The sequence below is a fragment of the Malaclemys terrapin genome, chromosome 9, assembly GCF_027887155.1.
Source record: "Malaclemys terrapin pileata isolate rMalTer1 chromosome 9, rMalTer1.hap1, whole genome shotgun sequence".
In the NCBI taxonomy this organism is placed as follows: Eukaryota; Metazoa; Chordata; order Testudines; family Emydidae; genus Malaclemys; species Malaclemys terrapin.
Genome location: NC_071513.1, coordinates 62,624,057 through 62,648,327, shown reverse-complemented (window position 1 = coordinate 62,648,327; position 24,271 = coordinate 62,624,057). Strand labels below are relative to the sequence as shown.

Here is a 24,271-nt window from a genome sequence, read left to right as displayed (position 1 = left end):
TCATTTGTGACAGCTCGTTACTAATGGATATATTTGAAAAACCAAACACACTTCTGACATCGATACATCATGAGAAACCACCTAACGTTCAGCACACCCAGACTAAGCGAACAGGAAAAAATGAACCAAGAAAATAATATCATTGTGAAGGTGTTTTTATATTAAAGAAGGGTTGGTATGGATACGTGCTAGATAGTCATGAGAATGACTGGTTGAAAACACATTACAGCTAGTGTTAAATAATTTTCAGCCTAAAATATCAATAGCTTAACCATACATACACTACTACATCTTATCTGTACAAGAAGACAGTCACTGAAGAGAAGAAAAAAGAGAACAGAACATAACATATTTAATAATCAGTTATATCTTATCCTTTTCAACAGGAAAAGGGAGAAAATGTGAAGTACAATAATATGAAAAATGTTGAGATGTCTTCCAAACCCCAGTATGTCTGAACATAATATATACCACTGTAGGGCAGACAAATCAGTACCTCCCATGGGCCATACACCATTTGCCCAAACTGGTAAAATAAAAATGGAAGTGAATAATATGTGAATGTTGGGAGCTACTGTACAAAAAACTCCTGAGCAACAACAAGGTGAATTACATGTAGGACTGTAACTGAAAAACCAAATGAAGTAGATATGCATGGATCCATATTAAATAAAGCCATAACATGGGAACATTAATCAATGAATAGGGTGTATCTCATCAGGATCATCCACTGAGCCCACCTGGGTGATCTCATTCCTATTTTATAGCATCTCTCTGCCTGAGCTCTGATTGGCTCAGTTCTCAGATTATGAATATTTATGACTTCACCCACCATGGAAAATAACTCTTTGGCTCATGGAAAAACACTGATCTGCCCAATAACTACCAGCCCGTGCTTCTGGATGGTTCTGGGCACTTCAAATAAATGGCCTTGCTCTGTGTTCTTCCATGTGCACACAGATAGAGATAAAAACAGAAATCCATCACTTTCTCAACAGCCTCCCTCTCAGTCTCTAAACAAATAAAATACTGCAGTGCAAAATGCATGTGGGTTACAGCAGAACCGTTGGAGGTTTTTTTGTGAGGAATAGGGAGTTAAGTAACAAGAGAGAAGGAGCAGTGGTGCAACATGGGCAGCAGGTACCATAGGCTGGGGGAGGCTGTGCCTCCCTAAACAGCCAGGCGTGGTCCTGCCCATGCTCCGCCCCCAGACCCCTCCTACTGCTTCCCGCTCTGCCTGCCGCGCACCACCCATTTTCCCATTGATATGGGTCTGGGGAGACTGCCGTTGCACGCTGCCCACCCTCCTGATGCTCTGGGGTTTCTGCCTGCCCTCCCGGTGCTCCAGCGCTGGGGTTGTGCCATCTGCCCTCGCAGCTCTCCGGGGCTGGGGCCACGCTGCCCGCCAACCCTCCCTGTGCTCTGGGGGAGGCTAGCCTGGGGTGGGGGCCGATGGCCCTGGTGGTGGGGGCTTTCAGGCTCCAGCGGCAGGGGAGGTGCATCACAGAAGGGGAAGGTCTGGGGGCTGGCCTCCCCCAGCTGGCGGTTCATGTGCCGCCCATGGTGTGCAACCAAAAAGAAGCAACACTGGTGTCAAAGCAAGAGGACACTGTAGGAAGAAGGAGCAACAGTCTTTAGAGAGCAGCCTTCTAGTGTTGATCTCAACATCTGGGAACTGGAGAAAACAAGTCATAAAAAAGACCCTATTGGGGAACTTTTCAAGAAATTCCTGTACTCTGGGTAAAAACATGAACATGTGCCAAGTGTAAACATGGATGAACTGGTGATTAAACTTACTTTTGCAACATTTTTATAGACTGCCTACCATGTCTTATTATGCTAGTAAATGATCACTTAGATTATTGCCATAAATTTATGTTTTGGGTGGATACTTTCTTCGGAATTTCAAAATGTTTGTGTTCAAAATATAATTGACATATTAATTTGTTGTGGGAGTATTTATCAATTACTTTTTTAGTGTTACTGCTGGATTTCCGAAATGATTTGTTTTTATTGCTCAATATAACCATGGACTCATAGAACCACAGGGTTAGGAGGGACCGCAAGGGTCATCTAGTATAACCCCCTGCCAAGATACAAACATCCTAGGTGAAGATTTCCTGTTTAAAATTAAAAGTTTTAATCGGCATTTGTGAATGATAACATTTAATTTTTTCAAACTGTTTGGTATGTTGTCAGAGATAAGGATTTACACAGATTTAGATAATGCTTATTATTTATTAAATTCCCCTATAAACTAGGTTTAGAATAAATTACATCATTTAAACAATGGTACAAACAGCTATAGGAAGAATCTTCCATTTACAATCTCATTTTTTATAAAGCAGGGCACTCAGTACTATTCAGTGAGAGTGACTTTTTATACCATTTTGGTTCAGGGTCCAGTCTAGTCATAAGGGGTCATGAACATCTGTCATCTGCAATGTCTACAACTTCAGTCATCTGTTGGTACCACCAGCAGTTTGCAACTAAACATATGTCAGACAGTAAATTACCTGTATCAAAAAAAAAAAAAAAAAAAAAAAAGCTTTCTTCTTTTTCCAATAAACCCATGGATGAGTTCATAATCAGGATTAGCAAATTCCAGCAAGACTCCACAGATTAAAAAATTACTTGGTTCATTTATGCAATAAATTCTCCCTTTCATCTTGTTCAGAATGAATATTTCATTGACATGGTTCAATCATTATGACCAGGCTGCACTCCATTCGGCAGAGCAGACATTGTTGAAGGTTCCTGGATACAATATATGAGAAGAAAATTGACAGTGTGCAAAAAACATTTATAGGAAATTTGCTAATCTGAGATTTGATGGTAAAGCAATGCACACAGTGATACAGTGATCTGTGCAAGTGTGACAACAGAAAATGAGATTATCTCACAGAAACAATTGATACATCAGGAAATGCCCCTACAGCAGAATACTTAAAAGAAGCAGCAGTAAAAGCTATTAAAAAACTGTGAATTAAAATGGCAGTGTCAAGCAAGTAGCTTTGTCACAGACAATGCTGCCAAGATGAGAAGAAATCTAGCAGAAAACAATGGAGGGAACCTGACGCTTATAACACATGGATTCAGTGCTCATTTGATGTATCTTTTAGCCAACGACTTAAGTACAACTGCAGGAAATAAGGAACATATTGCAATTTGCAATTAATAAATTGCAAAATACTTCTGAGACAACCACTTTGGTTTAGTTTCACCAAAGAGAGGAGAATCCAAATTAATTCTCCCCCACAATGTAAGGTGGAACTCAGTGGTTGACTGTTGTGATCTATTTATTAAGAACTGGCCATTTCTGATGATAATTTTGGAAGAAAATTGTGACAAAATACATGGAACAAATCATGAGAAGAAAGAGAAATGTATAAGATATGCTGAATATACTGAAACGTATTTCCATAGCCTGAGACAAACTGCAGACAGATTGCTGCAGTCTTGCTGCTGCTGTTGAAATTTGAAAAGAACTTCAAGAGACATTGAAGAAAGAAATACCCAATAACAAAGTTAAATGGCAGACAGTAAAGAAGTGGATGGACCAAGTACTTACTCCACCTCATTTTCTTGCCACATTCTCAACCCAAAGTACAAGATTAGTTGCCTAACTGTTGAAGAAGAAGATACGGTTATGACATGGGCATCTAATTCAGTCCTGCCAACCATAATAAATTTCAGAGCTGTACATGTTTGTTTGATGATATTCTAAAGAAAGTCGCACCATTGAACTGATGGAAGTCACTAGCTAAGCACCTGGAACCAGACTTTGTTGAAAAGGTCTGAAGGACAGTCAACTTAGGAAACCACGGTCTCATTTTCAAGGGACTTAGGCAAGTAGAAACTTAAAGCTCCAGTCACTTTCACAGGCTGACCTGAAATAATCAGTTTAATACACTGACTCCAGTTAATAAATTGTTTGTTGCAAATGTGAAACATATTTTTAGAAGAGAAGTTTATGTATCCAAAATATTTAAGTTTGTTTTCTTTAATAAAAATATATTTTGTGTGCTATTTTGTGTTTACCGGTAATTACATTTCTCTCCTAATGCAGGCTTGATACAAATCATAAGCAAAAAGTTAAATAATAAGAATCTGAAAATATTAACCTCTACAATTTCTTAAATAAATGTACACCTCTACCCCGATGTAACACTGTCCTCAGGAGCCAAAAAATCTTACCGCGTTATACGTGAAACCATGTTATATCGAACTTGCTTTGATCTGCCGGAGTGTGCAGCCCCGCCCCCCTGGAGCGCTGCTTTACCGCGTTATATCCTAATTCATGTTATATCGGGTCACGTTATATTGGGGTAGAGGTGTATATCATTATAGTATACCCTCTTGGCTAACAAAAAGATGTACCAAATCTAGTCTAAAGGCTCTATTTATCTTTAAAACAATATATTTTAAAGGTTATATCAACCAATGAGAATGCCCCTTTCTTTAGAAAATAATTGAAGAACAAATGGAAAAGTTGATTAAAATTGATTATTTGAATTGAGGCTTTCCACTTGGTGATTTAAACCATGATTTAAATCGCCTTGATTTAAAAATCACCTTGATTGAAATCGATCCACTCAGCAATAAACACTGTTGAACTGACAGCCGGACTCTTGGAAACCAAAATATTTTCAGTAGCAGACACTGTACGTGCATTTTGGCAAGTAATATTAGTTGAGTCAAATTCTAATGCAGTGTCTTCACACAATTGGACATAATAGATTTAAGCAAATATTGTTCCACATTAGTTCTACTCCCAGGCATTTCAAAGATATTACAGGATGCTGAAGTTATAACAGATGATGCTTTAATTTAGAAACCTTAAAAAACACAATAAAAGATTTAAGCAGGATTTTGCAGAAAGAGAAACCCTAGCACTGAACTTAAAGGCTAAAATTGGCCTTACAGAAGCTATCTATATTAGACATAAATTGAACAGATATGGCTTACTTGCTGACCCAGATACATTAATGCAACAGTTTAAATGCCCCCTCTTAAATCAGATCCACTGAGATTTAGGGTCATGCCAAACTATTTTGTAAATCATTCCAAATCTATCTGTGGTCAATAAGGCCCTAAGGGAGTTGCTGGAAAATGACCATGCCTGGCACTGCACAGGCAGACAGACATCAACAGGCATCTGAACAGTTAACAGAGAATGATCACAAATCCCTGCTGGGCCAATTTCTCAACTGCTATAAACTGGGTTAGCTCCAAACAATGGGACTACACTAGTTCACACCAGCTGAAGATCTGACCCACTGTGTTTTGACTCAACATGAGTCCCAAGAAACCCAGAAAGTGGCATAAAAGACTGGACTAAGCTATTTACTTATTTATTTAATTTCTATTTTATCCACCCACCTAAAACCCTCGGCACATTAAGCACCGCAAAAACAGCTTGAAACATACAAAACACCTCTGAAAAGTCTTACATTTTAAAATCCGTGAGTGAAAACTTCGTAAGCATCAGCAAATCCCCATCACAACCCCTTTGCCATCACCACTCACTCCCTGGGAGAACAGGTCTGATGAACAGTGTCTCCAAAACCCAACTCTGGGCCCTAATGAATCAAAAAAGGTAGCAGGTTCAGGAGACTGGGACTGAGAACTCCTTACCAGTAGCTCCATCCTGAGTAAATCCCTGTCTGCCACCCACTGGAGTCAAGGGAGACTGACTTTAGTGGGCACTGGAACTCAGAGTTTTGTATTGCACAGTATCTGAATGCCAGTGCCTTGGACCAGCAACAGTACTGTGCAGAGAGGACTGAGATCTCTCTGGTATGTGGGACCAAAATCATTAGGGTTTTATATGTCAAAGTTAACATTCAACTGCATCCTGAAATTGACTGGTAGCCAGCACAGAGCACCAGTGTGATGGGACCTCTGTGAAATACTGCTTAATTAATACATGGGCCGTTACTTTCTGTACTAGCTGCAGTTTCTTGACGGACTGAAAGCATGGCCCTCACGGGGACTGTGTTGTAATAATCCAGCCTCCAGGTGGAAAGTCACAGACAAGGCCCAACACCAGCCAAAAAGGATGTGAGCTTCTTGCCAAGTGCAGCTGAGAGACATGAGCGAGTCAGGGAGAGAAGGGGAAGCAGTCAGCTGCTCGCCACTTCCTTCCTGCTTCCCCCTTCACTTCCCTTGCTCTGGGGGAGTAAAGCTGGTGGACAAGAAAAACTTAGCAAGTTTTTTTTTCTTCTCAAAATTTATGAAAAATTCTCTCAAAGTCTGCAAAGATTTGAGCAGATCGAGGTGGAAGGACTAAGTGCAAGGGAAGGGGGACCCCAGAATGCTAGGGATGCTGCCAAGACTAAGCTCCAAAGACAGGGATAGTTCCAAGGAAGGCAGCAGCCAGCAGAGCAAGGGGACATTTTTGGATCACTGCTCTACAGCCAAAATGCTTCTGAAATAAATGTAGTCGAACTGTACTAATTCTGGGTCACTGAGAACAAAAATTATGCTTAAAATTGTTGATTGGCTCTAGTTTTCAAGATGTGCTATTGGGTCAATATATACGACTCTTGACTTGGGAATGGCGGAGGATAAGTGAGTTATAAAGGGAAGGGATCTCAATTTAAATCAGAAATGACATTTTTGACTGGATCTATGAATAAATCTATGACTGAGTTTGGACAGTACTTGCTTTTAAGGCAAAACAATGAATGATGCAATCTGAAGCTGGTATTGCGTCATACATGTTATGAATTGCATCATGTTATTCCTAGAAGTCATGGATGATACAATCATAACGAAGCTTACATCACTCTGCTGAACAAATTGCCCTATATCAGCGCTAGAAATCATACAGTGTCATGCTCTCTTATTTGTCAGTGTTTGATTTTGCAAAGGGACACATTTCTGTTTAGCCAAAGTGAGCAGAGATGCCTCATACTTGTGTGAACAGTGCAGATAACTTCTGCTATGTTTGTGGTGAAGTGACTTTTGCATCACTGAAGCGCAGTATAACCACTATGGTTAAGAAAGCCTATCACCTTTATTTTGGCTGCAAAATTGGAGATCAGGACAAGAGGTGGGCCCCACACATATGCTGCAACACTTGTGCAACAAATCTTTGCCAGTGGTTGAACAGGAAAAGGAAAAATGCCTTTTGCAGTGCCAATGATTTGGAGAGAGCAACAGATCATACCAGCAATTGTTACTTCTGCATGGTGCCTCCAGTTGGGAAAGGTGTGTCAAAGAAGAAAAAGTGGACTGTGCATTATCCAAACATTCCATCAGCTATATGCCCAGTACCCCACGGAGAAGGACTGCCGGTTCCTGATGCACCAGAATCATTCTCACTTGAGTCAGACGAGGAAGAGGAAGAGGATGAAACTTCTGGTCCTGAACCATCAATGTCACAGGACCCACATTTTCTCCCATCCTCCTCCTCTGAACCACACCTCATAACACAAGGCGAACTGAATGACCTTGTCAGGGATTTGGAACTACCCAAGAGTAAGGCAGAGCTGTTGGGCTCCAGACTACAGCAGTGAAATCTCCTGGCAGGTGATGTTAGGGTTTCCATGTTCCGTGACCATCAAAAGGATCTTGTCCCATTCTTCTTCACAGAAGGTGATCTTGTAGCCTGCAACAACATCGATGGTGTGATGGCAGCCCTCAACGTCGTTCACGATCCAGATGAGTGGAGACTGTTCATTGATTCATCGAAGACGAGTCTTAAAGATGTTTTACTGCATAATGGCAATGTTTTGCCATCAATTCTAGTTGGTCATGCAGTCCATATGAAGGAAACCTATGACAACATGAAACAACTTTTGAGGTGCATAAACTAGGACCGACATCAGTGGCAGCTTTGTGGCGATTTGAAGGTTGTTGCTCTCTTGCTTGGTCTGCAGACTGGATACACAAAGTACTGCTGTTTTCTCTGCAAATGGGATAGTCGTGCAAGAGATTCCCACTACATCAAGAAAGATTGGCCACTCCGACAGTCATTGGAGCCTGGGAGGAAAAGTGTTCAGCATCCACCACTTGTTGAATCAAGGAAGATTTTGTTACCACCCTTACACATCAAGCTGGGTCTGATGAAGAACTTTGTCAAGGTCATTGACAAAACACAAGCAGCTTTCAAGTACCTCCGTGGAAAATTTCCAAGGTTAAGTGAAGCTAAGATAAAGGAAGGTGTCTTTGTTGGTCCTCAGATTCGTGAACTTCTTCGAGATGATGCATTTGACCATGCACCGCGTGGCAAGGAAAAGACGGCATAGAAAGCCTTCCAGTTAGTGGCAATAAATTTTCTCGGAAACAACAAGGCAGACAACTACAGGTTGTTGGTGGAAAACCTCCTCAAAGCATACAAAAGCCTTGGTTGCAACCTGTCACTAAAGATACATTTTTTGCACTCTCATCTAGATTTTTTTCCACCGAACTGCGGAGCAGTGAGCGACGAGCACGGCGAGCGATTTCACCAGGACATTGCAACAATGGAGAAACGCTATCAGGGCAAATGGAGCCCATCAATGCTTGCAGACTATTGCTGGACAGTGACAAGAGATGCTCCATTTAATGAATACAAGAGACAAGCCAAGAAGCGCCGAGTAGACACTGAATAGGACTAAACTATGTACAGAATAGTTTTTTGCCTTTTGTTTCATAATACATTTTATTTATATAACCCTTTTGCTGATTTTTAAAGTGTTACATAAACAGGACAGGTGAAATATTATCATGTAAAGCAACCATAAACACATGAAAAGACCTAGGTTTACAATTTATGATTAAAACTCTACTATCCACACTATATACATAGACATAAAATGTAAAAACTTAAACAGTATCCAACCAGTTGTTTTAATTGTCATATTTGAATTCAGCACATCAAAATACATAATAAATAGCATATTTTATCTCTGAAGCAGACGACTTCTCAAAAATTGTAGACCAGTGATTTGAGATTTTCCTTAAAATTGTTTTTGTTCCAGCTGTAGTTGCCAAACCTGACAGTGAAGTGAGAATGGTGAGCACATTAGTGTTTTGCAATTTTTGATCAATTTTGGGCAAGGAAATAGAAAGCATAATAAACCCTTTAATTTCAAGCACTTGCCAAGGCAGACTCCACTCTCTTCCCGGGGGTACAGTGTAACTCTTAGCGGAGGCAACACCAAACTAAAACTGGCCAATTCATTTCTTTCTCTCACATTCACTAGCTATAACATTCAGAAACTATTTGTCTAATAAACCTTGACATGAACATTTTACATGTTTACAGAGCTTAGAGGCATGAAATCACATGGTGACTCAAGTGTCCAAAAGTCATTGAAACAATTAGACAGTTATTCTTTCCTATAACAGATAAGGTCTGCTTTATTTTCCAGTTATATTAGTCTGGAATCACCATAAAGTAGCAGCATCACCTTTTTTTGCACAAATGTCAAATGCATACACCACAATTACATAATAGTAGATTCCAAATTTGATCTTAAATATTTAACAGACAAAGAGAAGGTTAACAAGTGACGATCACAGTCTGTAAGTGTCCACATGGGGAAGAGAATGATGGGCTCTTCGATCTAGCAAAGAAAGGTATAACATGATCTAATGGCTGGAAGTTGAAGTTAGACAATGTCAAACTGAATAAGGCATAAATTAAAGGAAAAGGAACTATTTTGGGGAAATTCTATTGCCTGAGTTATACAGGAAGTCAGACTACCACAATGGTCCCTTCTGGCCTTGCAATCTATGAGCCACCTATCTGCAAAGTCCAAGTAATTGCTGATAAGCATCTCCCCAAACAAGAACAAATACTTCAATTATTTTTTTCGGATGCAGGGGGGGGGGGGGTGGGAAGAGGAGAGAGAGTCTGAATGCCAACAGCTCAGCTTTCAATGAGTACCCCTGCAGTCACAAATCAATGTGTGAGAGCACTGGGAAAAAAACAACAACTTGATAGGGAGACAAAAACCAAAAGAAGTTTTAAGCAAGGAGTAATGTAAATATTATTTACAGTCCCCTTTGATATTCTTTGGACCTGTGCATGATGCTTCTGAACATTTCTAGTTATTACAATGACACACCTATGTCTGAGCATTTCTGCTGTGGGTATAAACAGATGTAAGCAGAGTCAGGATAAGCTCTACCCTGACATCTGGTGGTGAATTATGGTGAGGGTTGAAAAGAACTTCAGGGGCTGATCTTGTTTGCATAGGCACAACCACCCGCCTAGCCTGGGACAACAACTGAAAGTGGTTACTTTGGCTGGTGTGGGATCCCCAGTTTCTCTGTTATTGGGGCAGGAAGAATAAAGTGTTGTTACCCTGATTCTGTGAATCAAGGCCAGTGGAACTGTTGTATGACAGAGGGACTCACCAGTAACTAAGTAGCACTTGCTAGACAAGGGGCATGGGTTACAAAACCCAGTGAATTGAGAGAGGTTGGGGATAGGTATGATGTGTACCTGATGGTATGGGCCCCTTTTGGGGGCCTGGAACACCAGTTGCATTACCCCTTCCTCTCTCCACTGTTGAATAGTAGAGCTAAGTTTGCTTCCATTAGGAGTCTAGCTAGAAGTTGCTGAACTGAATTCACTTTGGGCCAATGGTGCATCAGCCCTGGGGCTCCCCTACTACAAGCTGAAATCACTAAAAGAGCTAAAATTGCTGAGCTGAGATCATGGAGTGCTGTGTTAACCAGTGGGGGAGCCTGAAGATATATTGCTAAGCAGCTGGCAGAGCTGAGCAGTTTGTGGGACGGTTGGAGCGGCCCACGGAATGGGGAGCAGAGCAGAGTGGAGCAGTTTGCGGGGATGGCTGGAGGAGTGGAGTGGAGCCGTGTGGCACGTCTGGTAGAGCGGAGCCTTTAATGGTAAAGGCTGCAGCAGAACTCCACGGAGAGGTGGGGCAGTTGGCCTCGGACCACGTAAGGTGCCCCTTAACATCCTGTGTGCCCCCCCCCATTTCCGCCCAGGCTAGGGGGGTAAAACTCTGCAGATAAACTTTTGAACTCTGGGGCGGCACTGACCAGGGACAGAGACTTTGGGGTTGTTGGACTTTGGGGTGATTGGACTTAAGACCCTGAGGGGAAAAGGACACTGTCAAACTTACTTGGAGGTGGGTCTTTTGCTCATGGTTTGTGTTATGAATCCTGTTTGTGGTGTTTCCCCAACATAATGCCGCATTGTTTCCCTCCTTTATTAAAAGGTTTTTGCTACACTCAGACTCCGTGCTTGCGAGAGGGGAAGTATTGCCTCCTAGAGGTGCCTGGGAGGGGGGTGGTATGTAATTGTCCCAGGTCACTGGGTGGGGGCTCAAGTCGGTTTTGCATTGCGTTATTGAAACAGAACCCCTAGATACTGAACCCGGCCCTTGTTGCTGCCAACTCAGAGGGGCAGAAGGGTTACACATACATTCAAAAGAAACTGAGGTCCAGATTTAGACAAGCATTTAAGCATGTGCCTATGTCCCACTGAAGTCAAGTCACATGAAAAAGAGCGTTGCTGAATCAAAACCTAAATTGCCAGTGATAGCTTACTGTGGCACAGCAGACTACAGATGCGTGACCAAAAAAAGTTTGATGGCTTGGGCTGGATGTTTGTCTTCTTAGCCTAAAAAATACTAAATAAAATATATCTCTGAAACAGGGCTGTATATATCACAGGCCATTTCCAACACTTGCAGGTTTCACTACTAACAGCTTCTCTTGTAAATCACAGCTTCTAGACAATACCAGGGAGTGCAAAGTAGGATGACCAGATCACCCAGATCAAATATCAGGAGGTGGGGGGGCGGGCAGTGGGAAAAAAAGCGGCGGCTGATAGGTCAGATACAGCTGATAGTGTGTTTTTGTCTTGTATAATTTTCCTGTGTGAGTTCATTCAAGAGTGCAGTGATTGTCTGATTTCACCCACTTAGTTAGTGGGGCATTTAGTGCACTGGATGAAGTATAACACATTGTGATAGGCATATGTAAGACTCATGGATCTTGACAGCTGTGTTGTGGGGGGGTGTTGATCACTGTAGCAGTGGAGATATGTCTGCAGGTTTTGCATCGATTGTTCTGGTCAGATGCCACTGGAGAAGTTGGGGGTTTGTTTGAAGGCCTAAAGTGGGTTATAGTTGTTTGATGATCCCGTGATTGGCTGCTCCCTGCAGGTCCTCTGATTGGCTGCTTCCCCCGCAGCCATTCTAGGCCGCTTGGAGAACCTCTCTTCTGCTCCTCTCTGTGACGGGGTGTTGCAGGACCCTGAGGCCTCCAACAGGTAGCCTCTGAGCCTAGTCAACCCCATCATAGTATCTCATAAGAGTTGTAGTTTGGGTGGCTTTATGTTCCAGTTCTTCTCTCCAAGCCGGGCTCCCCTGATGGACTACATCTCTCATGATGAAGAACAGGAGTACTTGTGGCACCTTAGAGACTAACACATTTATTAGAGCATAAGCTTTCGTGGACTACAGCCCACTTCCGAAGAAGTGGGCTGTAGTCCACGAAAGCTTATGCTCTAATAAATTTGTTAGTCTCTAAGGTGCCACAAGTACTCCTGTTCTTCCTTTTGCGGATACAGACTAACACGGCTGCTACTCTGAAATCTCTCATGATGTAAACCATGGCCAGGGTCTTCCATGCTATACCACCTCCCCTCTCCAAGAAGGAAAGCCATGATCAGAGATGTAGTACAACCAGGAACCCCAGCCCACAGAGGAGAACTGGAACATAAAGCACCCAACTGGCAACTCCCATGATGCACCAAGATGGCATTTCCATTTTCATATTCAATTTTTCAGTATTCAAAATTCCACTAGAAAAAAAATTTGAAGTTTTATCTTGAGAAAAACAAAAGAAAAAAAAACAAAACAAAAACACATTTTTGATCAGATCTGCTTCCTTCCCATTTAGCAACATATGGACAAAGTGGCCAAGACCCTCAAGTTGAGAACCCCGATTTAAAACAACACAGGGATAACATCCCAAAACTAAAACTTTTTTTTGATTAAAAAAATTATTTTTTTTGGCAAATTGAGCAGTCTGCTGAGCTTTCTGAAGTGCAAGCAGCAGAAATTGTGGTTTTAAACATTATTGATACGTTCAAGAACATTTGTATCAGTTCCTTATTAAAAGAAAGCGGATCTCCAAAATATTATTTTTTAATATACAGTATTTGCATGGGGATGGGGTCAAAGTTAAAGTGTGTGTCCAAACTGGGTAGTTTTTAAAATCGTATTTCCTATCCGGGAGTTTGTTTTCTTTACCTCTTTCAACATAGTTAACAAGCTAAAAATGTGAAACTGACTGACTAACTATACTGGAGAACGGACCATACACAGTAAACAATTATAATAATAGCGATTATCTTCTTCTTGAAACTCCTTCAGTAACAGTAATTTTAATAAATAAATAAATCCACTGCCCATGCTCAGTACATGATTTTCAAAAACTCATAAAACTCACTCAAACCCAATTTCCTCTTGAACAAAGCCATTTTGTGAGTTTTGTTCCAATGTTCAGCTACCTTCCAGTTTGCTCACAGGGCCAGGTTGCAAGAATGTTTCCACAATAGAAAAGTGTCTATTGTTTTTTCATCTCCTCACATTCAAGAATGGCTGAACAGTTTTTGCTCAAACTCTTTTTTAAAGGTAACTTTTGGCAGAGGCTAAACTGGAAAATTTCAGCTGAAAGTTGCAGTAAATTCTGAGTGAGGAAGCAAGAGAGTTGAATGAAAACTATCTCATAGCGTTAGCTAGAGGAGCGAGTTCTGCTATAATCTCTTAATGTTTATTTCTGTGAATTGCAATTATTAGGAAGAGATTAAAGCCCTCATTTCAGGGCAACCCATCTCCATCATTATGGCCTACATGCTTTCCTAGATTTACATGAGCAGAACTAGAAAGAGGTGCAGGAGGGAACCGTGTTAGGGATATGATGCTCTCTGGAATAGTTCCTGGTTGGACCTATCCCATAAGAAGTTAATATTGCTTCATGGCCTATTCCCGCTGGTGGAGATTCCTCTATAGCTGCTGGAAACCCCACCAGGATTCTGCCAAAGACAACATGGCTCCTGCTGGAGGAGAATACAGGATGGCCAGCCCTCCACTCAGCTGCCTCTGTGTACCTGCCATGTGGCTATCGATACTGAGAGGTCAGAAGGCCAATAAACTCTCCCTGCTTGGGCACAATTTCACCGGATTCCTGTGCACTCCTTCCACAGGGTTCTGCTACAGGAGTGAATGCTGCAGCTCAGTGGCCATCCTCAGGATGGACTGGCAGATGGACACCCGCCAAAACCTCCCACAACATATCTCGACCCAGTTGGTTCTCTCTCACTTTGTCCATCTTTTCTCACATTCCCTCCTTTACTCTTTGCTCTGCAATTCTTTGCCTTTTTTTCCCTCTTTTACATGTCTCTCCTCTTCCCCTCCCCTGCTCCCCACGTCCTCCCTGCTAATTCTGATCCCTCTTCCCATACCCCCACTCACCAAAAGTCTACACTGCTTTAGTATTCCAGGGGAGGGAGGCTCCCAATGGTGCAACACAAGGCTGAACCAAGTGCCACAGGAGCAAGGCAACGAAGCTTGGGGCTACTCCTATTGCCATCCACCTGAGCATGCAGAGACAATGGGAATAGGAAGGGAGGGTGCAACAAAACATTTACAGTGTGGTTCCTAAGTTTTTTTACTCACACTTTCACGCTTCCCACCAACTAGTCTGATACACCAAAGGAGGCTCCGCCCTCATGCTAGGAAACATTGCTCTACCTGGAAGAAAAGCAGCAAGTGATTAATTTAAAGAGTATTCTGTTCAGACAGAGATCCTGGAGTAGGAAGGAATCCCTAATGAACCTTTCAATCAAAACCTCAGCTAAGGAAGCATGGCTACTTGAGAATGCAGTCATCCAGGGCAGAGACTCATAATCCCATCTACAGTTGTATGACTTCTAACATTACACTGCTAAAACAAAAACAATTCCCGTAGCAGCAGCAAGCTTGTTCAGATCATTGCGCAAGAGAAGATGTTCAATGGGTAGTTGGGGGTATACTTCTCGGAAATGCACAGAGCTTAAATTTTACATTACTTAACCCTGACAGGTGAGTGGGATCAAAGTGTACTGTAAAAATCCACATGAGAGTGAAAAAAAAAACTGTTCTGACAGTGAACTATCTGAATTTACCAGCAACCTTTGCACACCATGAAAACATGTTTATTTCCTCTTGTTATCTTAAAGGGGTACAATCATAAAAAAAAAAACACTTTGTTCTAGAACTTGTAGCTAGACAAGGTTAAAGCAAGTTGAACTGTAAATCAGAGGCTGAGGGACAGATTTTCAAAAGAGCTCAGCTCCCAGCAGTTCCTGGATGAATACTGGGAGTATTTGAAAGTCTGGCCACTTTGTTTTGGTGCCCAAACAGGAGCCAGGGCCCTCACTGAGCAAAGTACTGAAGCACCTAGCTAACTTTATGCACACAAACAGGGCAATGGGACTGACAACTCCTGTTCTTAAAGTCAGGCACATGCTTATTTTGCTGAACTGGGGCCTCAGCTCTTTGGAAAGTCTGGCCCCAATCATGGTTGATGAGCACTTATGAAAATCTGCCCCTAAATGGGCCAGGATCCTCAATCAATGTAGCTACTACACCAAGTTAGACCACCTGAGGAGTTCTTCCCTATTCTCTATATTTTCAGTCTGTTTACTTTGAGCATTTGGTGGCATTCTGTATATAGTCAGTCTCAATTTGCCCTTGTGAAGTCATTTAGGGCCTGACCCAAAGCCCACTGAAATCACTAGGTGTCTTTCCACTCACTTCAATGGGCTTTGTATCAGACCCTTACTCACTTCTCGCTCCTGTTTGCATGGAAATTTCACACAGTAACAAGGGAGAGAAAATCTTTTTTTAAACGGTAGTTGTAAAACCACAAAAATAGCAAAACTCTAGGGCTAATGCAGCACCTGACACTACTTTCCACTTGGTTATTTTTAAACTTACTTGGTTCCAAATTGACTGTGTAACATACCACTTTTCCCTTTTCTGCCCCCAGTGAACACCTCTGAGTGATTAATCTTGCAATACTAAAGGCGATCTAAAAGAGGAGGAAAGTATGTGTCATTTCTAGCTAGTGATGTATAAAGGTGGTCAGAAAGGTGTTTACCGTGTTTTTCTTTGCTTGTTTTTTATATTAGATATTCAGATCTTCTCTACCCTGGTTAAAATTGTTATGAACACAACTCAGCAAACCAGGGAAAACCTTGACATTCCTTAATATTAAAACCTCTTTAAAGTAAAAGCACAACAAGAACCTTTCAGATCTTTTCTGTGCAAGAAACAAGAAGGGAACAAAACCAAATGTTCTTTATTTGCTTTTACTTTGCAGGTCACCTTTAAAATTCTATTATGTGTCTCCCTGTGGTGCATTATGGTATAACATGCTAAATAAGGCCCTGAACCTGAGAAGTTTTATGCAGGTACTTAGCTTTATACACTGCAAGCTGTTCCACTGACTTCATTGGAACTACTTGATTGAAGTGCAGAAAGTTAAGCTCTTGAGTAACCTTTTGTAAAATCGGAATCATAAGCCAGGACCCTACAGCAAGGTCTAAGAAGGTGCAGAGTTCTCCCCATGTGATGCTCATTGCAGGACTGGGGCCTTTGTAATTTTACGCACATTACTCACAAGAGTAGCCTCAGCAGAACCACCCATAAGGAACTTCACTCATTTACATAAGTGTTTGCAGGATCAGGGCCTAAAATAAGGAACTCAAAGCATGCAACATGTTGAATGAACTGTGCATGTCCTTTTAATAATTAAACAACCTGAGGAAGCTTAGTCTCATGACATATTTTATAAGATTAGAAATGCAACCCTACAAAGGGTATTCTGGAAGGAAGAAAGGAAAGAAAGAACAGCCTGTAATCAGCTACACAAACAGCTCTCAGACTATTTTCAGCAGCATTGTCATGTGCGTGGATTTAGAAAGCTGCCCATTAGATTCAATTCCAGGCCATCAGTGGCTGATATTTTTTTTTAAGGATTTCATGGGTCTCGCAACCCCTACTTCAGAACCCATGTTCCCGTATATGTTGTATATAGAGTAACTGAGATTTAAAATAATTGGATCTTTAACATTTAATTGCTTTTTAAATATACACATACATACTTTGGGCCTTTGGAATGTAATACAGGATTACAAAATGGAGCTCTTGTGCTCTCTTATCCTAAACCTGAGAAACCTTCCCAAAACTTTTGTCAAAACCAATACACTTCCTCAAAAAGTTTTGGTTTTGACAAATCAGTTTTTTCTACCAGTTCTATTCAAAACATTATGTAACAGAAGTTGGCTTTAACTCATCTCTCTGAGTATTACCGCATTAGCAAGGTCCATCCAAACTTAATTTGCACAGGAAAACCTGGTATTCTCTCTATTTGCCACTGTAAGTTATGGACAATGAGAATGAAGAACATGTAAACCAAGATTATACAAATTGATATTAGTGAATTCCACATCATATCAATCTCCCTCCTCTGCTCTTCTGCCTACATTTTAGATTTTTGTCTCATTTTCTCCTTCTTTTCACTAAGTTAGAATACTAGAAAACAAAAAACAACACAGAAAAGGAAATACATTGGGGGTGTGATGCCAGACTGAGATTTCTACAATGTAAATTCCACATGGAGTCTGATCCATAGATCTAACAGCTGTAGGCTGGGCAAGCCTATCAATTGGCCAGTCCAATAATGTCAACTGACCACCTATTACACTGGTCTACAGTTTTTGAGAAGTCGTCAGCTTCAGAGATAAAATGTGCTATTTATTATGTATTTTGATGTGCTGAATTCAAATATGACAATTAAAACAACTGATTGGCTACTGTTTCTAAGATATTTAATTTTTTACATTTTATGTCTATGTATATTGTGTAGATAGTAGAGTTTTAATCATAAATTGTAAACCTAGGTCTTTTCATGTGTTTATGGTTGCTTTACATGATAATATTTCACCTGTCCTGTTTATGTAACACTTTAAAAATCAGCAAAAGGATTATATAAATAAAATGTATTATGAAACAAAAGGCAAAAAACTATTCTGTACATAGTTTAGTCCTATTCAGTATCTACTCGGCGCTTCTTGGCTTGTCTCTTGTATTCATTAAATGGAGCATCTCTTGTCACTGTCCAGCAATAGTCTGCAAGCATTGATGGGCTCCATTTGCCCTGATAGCGTTTCTCCATTGTTGCAATGTCCTGGTGAAATCGCTCGCCGTGCTCGTCGCTCACTGCTCCGCAGTTCGGTGGAAAAAAATCTAGATGAGAGTGCAAAAAATGTATCTTTAGTGACAAGTTGCAACCAAGGCTTTTGTATGCTTTGAGGAGGTTTTCCACCAACAACCTGTAGTTGTCTGCCTTGTTGTTTCCGAGAAAATTTATTGCCACTAACTGGAAGGCTTTCTATGCCGTCTTTTCCTTGCCACGCGGTGCATGGTCAAATGCATCATCTCGAAGAAGTTCACGAATCTGAGGACCAACAAAGACACCCTCCTTTATCTTAGCTTCACTTAACCTTGGAAATTTTCCACGGAGGTATTTGAAAGCTGCTTGTGTTTTGTCAATGGCCTTGACAAAGTTCTTCATCAGACCCAGCTTGATGTGTAAGGGTGGTAACAAAATCTTCCTTGATTCAACAAGTGGTGGATGCTGAACTCTTTTCCTCCCAGGCTCCAATGACTGTCGGAGTGGCCAATCTTTCTTGATGTAGTGGGAATCTCTTGCACGACTATCCCATTCGCAGAGAAAACAGCAGTACTTTGTGTATCCAGTCTGCAGACCAAGCAAGAGAGCAACAACCTTCAAATCGCCACAAAGCTGCCACTGATGTTGGTCCTAGTTTATGCACCTCAAAAGTTGATTCATGTTGTCATAGGTTTCCTTCATATGGACTGCATGACCAACTGGAATTGATGGCAAAACATTGCCATTATGCACTAAAACATCTTTAAGACTCGTCTTCGATGAATCAGTGAACAGTCTCCACTCATCTGGATTGTGAACGACATTGAGGGCTGCCATCACACCATCGATGTTGTTGCAGGCTACAAGATCACCTTCCATGAAGAAGAATGGGACAAGATCCTTTTGATGGTCACGGAACATGGAAACCCTAACATCACCTGCCAGGAGATTTCACTGCTGTAGTCTGGAGCCCAACAGCTCTGCCTTACTCTTGGGTAGTTCCAAATCCCTGACAAGGTCATTCAGTTTGCCTTGTGTTATGAGGTGTGGTTCAGAAGAGGAGGATGGGAGAAAATGTGGGTCCTGTGACATTGATGGTTCAGGACCAGAAGTTTCATCCTCTTCCTCGTCTGACTCAAGTGAGAATGATTCTGGTGCATCAGGAACCGGCAGTCCTTCTCCGTGGGGTACTGGGCGTATAGCTGATGGAATGTTTGGATAATGCACAGTCCTCTTTTTCTTCTTTGACACACCTTTCCCAACTAGAGGCACCATGCAGAAGTAACAATTGCTGATATGATCTGTTGGCTCTCTCCAAATTATTGGCACTGCAAAAGGCATTTTTCCTTTTCCTGTTCAACCACTGGCAAATATTTGTTGCACAAGTGTTGCAGCATATGTGTGGGGCCCACCTCTTGTCCTGATCTCCAATTTTGCAGCCAAAATAAAGGTGATAGGCTTTCTTAACCATAGTGGTTATACTGCGCTTCAGTGATGCAAAAGTCACTTCATCACAAACATAGCAGAAGTTATCTGCACTGTTCACACAAGTATGAGGCATCTCTGCTCACTTTGGCTTAACAGAAATGTGTTCCTTTGCAAAATCAAACACTGACAAATAAGAGGGCACGACACTGTATGATTTCTAGAGCTGATAACAATTTTAAGCATCATTTTTGTTCTCAGTGACCCAGAATTAGTACAGTTCGACTACATTTATTTCAGAAGCATTTTGGATGTAGAGCAGTGTTATCTGACCATGGTCAAATACTGTCAAATATTCCAGCAAGAATGCTCTGATGTAGGCGGTGGCCTATCTGTTTGATTGCATCATGATGCCATTTGTAAGCAAGCCTACTTAAAAACTTTGATCACTCACATTATTACATGCTAATGCCACCTGTTAGGAAAAAGGTAAACTAATTGAAAGCTGAACATCTTGATTGGCTAGAATTTTCTAGAACATTATATGTATGCATATATATCTTAATTTGTGTACCTGGCTATCAATGTACATGGCCGTTTACAAACACATTAAAAAAAATGTTAAAAGGCACAGTCCATGCCCTGAGCAGCTTATCTAAACTGACTAGACAGACATACAGAAATTAACTCAGAAGAGAATCGGGGAGAAAGAGGAGGGTTCACAGTCATTAAACCTCCTCCCTCCTCCCTCAACACAGCCATTAAGCCGCTTGAAGAGTTGATCTGCTCACTACCTAGCATACATGCATTTAAAAAAAATCTTTTATTTTACAGTTTTGTTTTATTTCTGTTTAATTTCATTTTTCTTTTATTTTGTAACTGGTCAGGCCTGAAAAACAGGCACATTTAAAGGGTAACATAACATTGCTCAAAAAATAATTATTATTCTTTCATTGTTTAAAACTTTGTTGCATTAACTCAGTTAAATAACTCGTTTTTTGTAATTAGGCATAACTACCTACCTAAGGCTAAGCCTACCGGAGACCATAAATTCTTACTCTTTTTTATTTGGAAATAAGCTTTTGGCCTTGTCAACACTGGTTCTCCATTTGTAAGGTAACTCCGTTCTCTTCATGTGCAAATATATTTATGCCTGTATCTGTAATTTTCACTCCATTCATCTGAAGTAGTGTGATTTTTTTACCCACGAAAGCTTATGCCCAAATAAAACTGTTAGTCTTTAAGGTGTCACTGGACTCCTCATTGTTTTTGTGGATACAGACTAACACAGGTACCCCTCTGATACTTACTCTTTTTTGTTACTGGTGTCACAATAAATTAGTAATCAGTTAATTCGTGCTTTAAAACATTTGGCCATTTTAGACATTATTTGACCAATATCTAACCGATTATTTTTAGACTGATCAAATGTCCAACAGCTGTACTTTCTGCTGCCAAGTGGGGACTCAAGGATGCTTTTTTGGTTTGACCATTACAGACAAGATGGCAGGGTTTGCAAACAGCGGAAGACTCCTCTTACCACATCTATGTCCTGTCAGCTTAGAGTACTCCGAGTGGGAGGTAGGAAAGAGCAACTTAAAATAAAAGTTAATAGAAAAAGGGGGGAAGAGAAGGAGAGATGTTATGGAGGCTTTTCGCAATGCTCCTGGGTAAAATAATCCAAGATCTCAGGTGAAACCCACCCCTCCAAAGAACTCAGACTAAGAAGAAATAATGAAGAATACAACCATTCTTCAGACAGCCAGTGAGCTCATGCAAGAGGGATGGCCCTGAGACTGGAATGCTGCTACAGTGCTGCAATGCTGAAGCTGTTAACTCCTCGGAGATGGCAGGGCTGGAGCTCTAATGCATTCACAAGCCATGCTGGGAAATCCCAGCTAGTAGCATCAAGGGATTAAGAGCACATGAAGAAGATTTCCTGCTTGTGGCTCTATTCACAGAAGACTTTATGCCCCTCCCAGTAAGTGCTCCTTTATGTGATCTAAACTGGATGGGGGACAATGGAGGAGTGAAGAAACACATGCATATAGATTAGATTCCTTTTAGTCTGCATGCAACATAAATTAATTAGCCAGACCAAAGAGGCAGATACTTGCCTGGTGGTACAAGCTGGAAAATGGGTGAAGAGGTTTGAGCAACATTTTACAGCAGGTACGACATTCCACATCTGGTTCCCCCCACAACCACTTGCTTGAACTTCCCTTCATATGTGACTGGAAAGCGAACTAAGTATAGTGTATAGTATAACATAGCATAGCATATACTGTTGTAATGAGTAATGTATATTATATACATTATTCATTACAGTATATTCCAGGGGTGGCAAGCCACATGCGGCTCTTTTAGCGTTTAAGTGTGGCTCGCGGAGTCCCCCCCATGTCCATTCTCCACCTACCAAATGGGGGGAAGCTTGGGACCTCTGCCTTGCAGCATGGAGGAGGGGTCTCGGAGCTTGTGCCCAGCCGGGAGGGGGGTCTCGGAGCTTCTGCCCAGCAGGACACACCTGCCGGGGCTCAGAGCTTCAGTAGGAGCAGCGCTGAAGCCCCAGTCCCTGGCAGGTGTGCCCCGGTTCTTGAACTTATGAAGATTGTCATACCTAGCTCAGACGGTCAGTAAGTTTGGCCACCCCTGGTATATACAAAGAGAAACCCCAAAACACCCTGATTTTTGGACATCTACACAAAGCTCAAAAATTGCTAAAAATAAACCCTGAGAAACATGAGCTATAACAAAAAGCTACAATGTGTTTAAATCCACTTAAACTCTGTGCAGTCTGAGGTGCAGCCCTGGCAAAGAATTATAGACAAGCACGGTCAGGAGACGTCTGCACTGCCCAGGAACAGATTCAGACTGGTCTGAAGAGAAAGGGGGAGAAAATTCCCAAGGAAAGAAAACCAACGTGTAGGCTAGGAACCTGAAATGCACGCAGGAAATGAATGAGGAAGCCAAGGAAGCTCCTGTGAAGGATCCTCACAGCACTAAACCAGCAATGAGGGCCACACCACTTCCTAAGGGGGCAGGGAACGGCCGGGCCTGATTCTCTGTTGCCCCGTTCAGTCATTTATACCCATGCAAAGCCAGTGTAAAATGCCACCACACCAGAATGATAGTGTTTTACACTCACTCTGCACTGGTGCAAATGAATGCACAAGGCACGTGGCAACAGAGAACCAAGCCCTGTGGCTCCTTCTCCCCAGCAGACAGCAATGTGTCCATCATTGAGGCTGTCCTATGCTAGTCTCAAACAGTGCTGCAAAGTCCCAGACGGGTGCATCAAAGAGACAGAAAGGATCTCTGCAGCACTCCCTTGAGTTCAGAGCCCACCCCTAAGAGAGGCTAGGGTTCTCTATAGCATGTAGAGACACCAAGAAAATTCACCACTGGCAGAAGCCTGGGGAAACTCACTTGATTTAAGTGGAGTTGCATCGTTTCACTTGACTGCTGAGTTCTGCCCTTATGATCAGATTTCTGAGACTTTTCAAAATAAATGATGATCTATTAATTTGAATTGTGTTAAAGGGAATTATCACCAGATCGGCCATTTTCTCCCCAGTCCCTTCCAGATTTCCCCATTTACCCCTATACACATCTCCATAAGGAAAGGCTCCAGATTTACTCTCAAAAGACATACTATAGCAGTGGTTCTCAAACTTTTGTACTGGTGACCCCTTTCACATAGCAAGCCTCTGAGTGCAACCCCCCTTATAGATTAAAAAACCCTTTTTTATATATTTAACACCATTATAAATGCTGGAGGCGAAGTGGGGCTTGGGGTGGAGGCTGGCAGCTCATAACCCCCCATGTAATAACCTCACAACCCCCTGAGGGGTCCCAACCCCCAGTTTAAGAACCCCTGTACTATAGCCTGTTTAAAAAACAAACTTATTTAGGCATATATCTCTTCCTTGGCCTCATCAGGCACCAATGTCACATCTGGGACATTAGCCAACCTGTCCCAGAGAATAACATGCCATTTCCCTGGAAAGAAAGCATTCAGCAGTGGAGTTGTTCTAATACAGCAGCATTTCACGGCTCTGCCTATCCTTCTGCTGCCCTGAAGGCCACTGGCAGCACCAGCAGAGAGGAAGAACCACTGAAATCTTTTCCAGATGAAGCCAGTTGCAGACTGAATCCTTGCAAACTCAGTCCATTTTATTCTACAGCTGGTCCCAGGGGTAAATTGATTCTGTGGGTCTCCTTACTCTGCTTTGAGAAGGAGAGAAGGAAAGGGGGAGAACACAGACAAAGAAAATGAAAATAGAATGAAATAGGAGAAAAAGACAGAGGGACAAAGATAAATGGAGGGGAAGGGCAGAAAGAAGAAAGGACACACTTCTGGTTGAAACATTGACATTCCACATATCTTCTCAAAGAGGATTGTGAAAGCGAAAGCTTATACGTGGGCTACCAAGAGTGAAGGATGAGTTGCACAATGCATTACCCTAGAACAAAACAACGTGTGCGTCCTTCTTAGAGATTTACTATCCTCTACTTACATAGCTCATCTCATCCTGAAAGAAATTATTTCATCTGCTTCAGACATGCAATCTCCTCTGGGATGGAATGCCGCAACTATTCAGTACTATGCAATGGTTTAAGACAGGAAGTGAAGAAGAATATGGTATCCCAT

The 24,271-nt window shown here is 41.7% G+C and overlaps 1 protein-coding gene across 7 annotated transcripts in view; it reads right to left on the bottom strand.

Annotated features, from left to right (window-relative positions):
• The window catches only part of ST6GAL1 (ST6 beta-galactoside alpha-2,6-sialyltransferase 1), a 113,076-nt gene that overhangs the window by 53,535 nt on the left and 35,270 nt on the right, over positions 1–24,271 (bottom strand). For 4 of the 7 annotated variants that reach the window (XM_054040532.1, XM_054040531.1, XM_054040530.1 and 1 more), the window contains one exon: positions 14,655–14,729. The exons of the other annotated variants lie outside the window; for them this stretch is intronic. The gene's annotated coding sequence lies outside the window, so the exon portion shown is untranslated. The remainder of the gene's footprint in view (positions 1–14,654; positions 14,730–24,271) is intronic. 7 annotated transcript variants of the gene reach the window in all.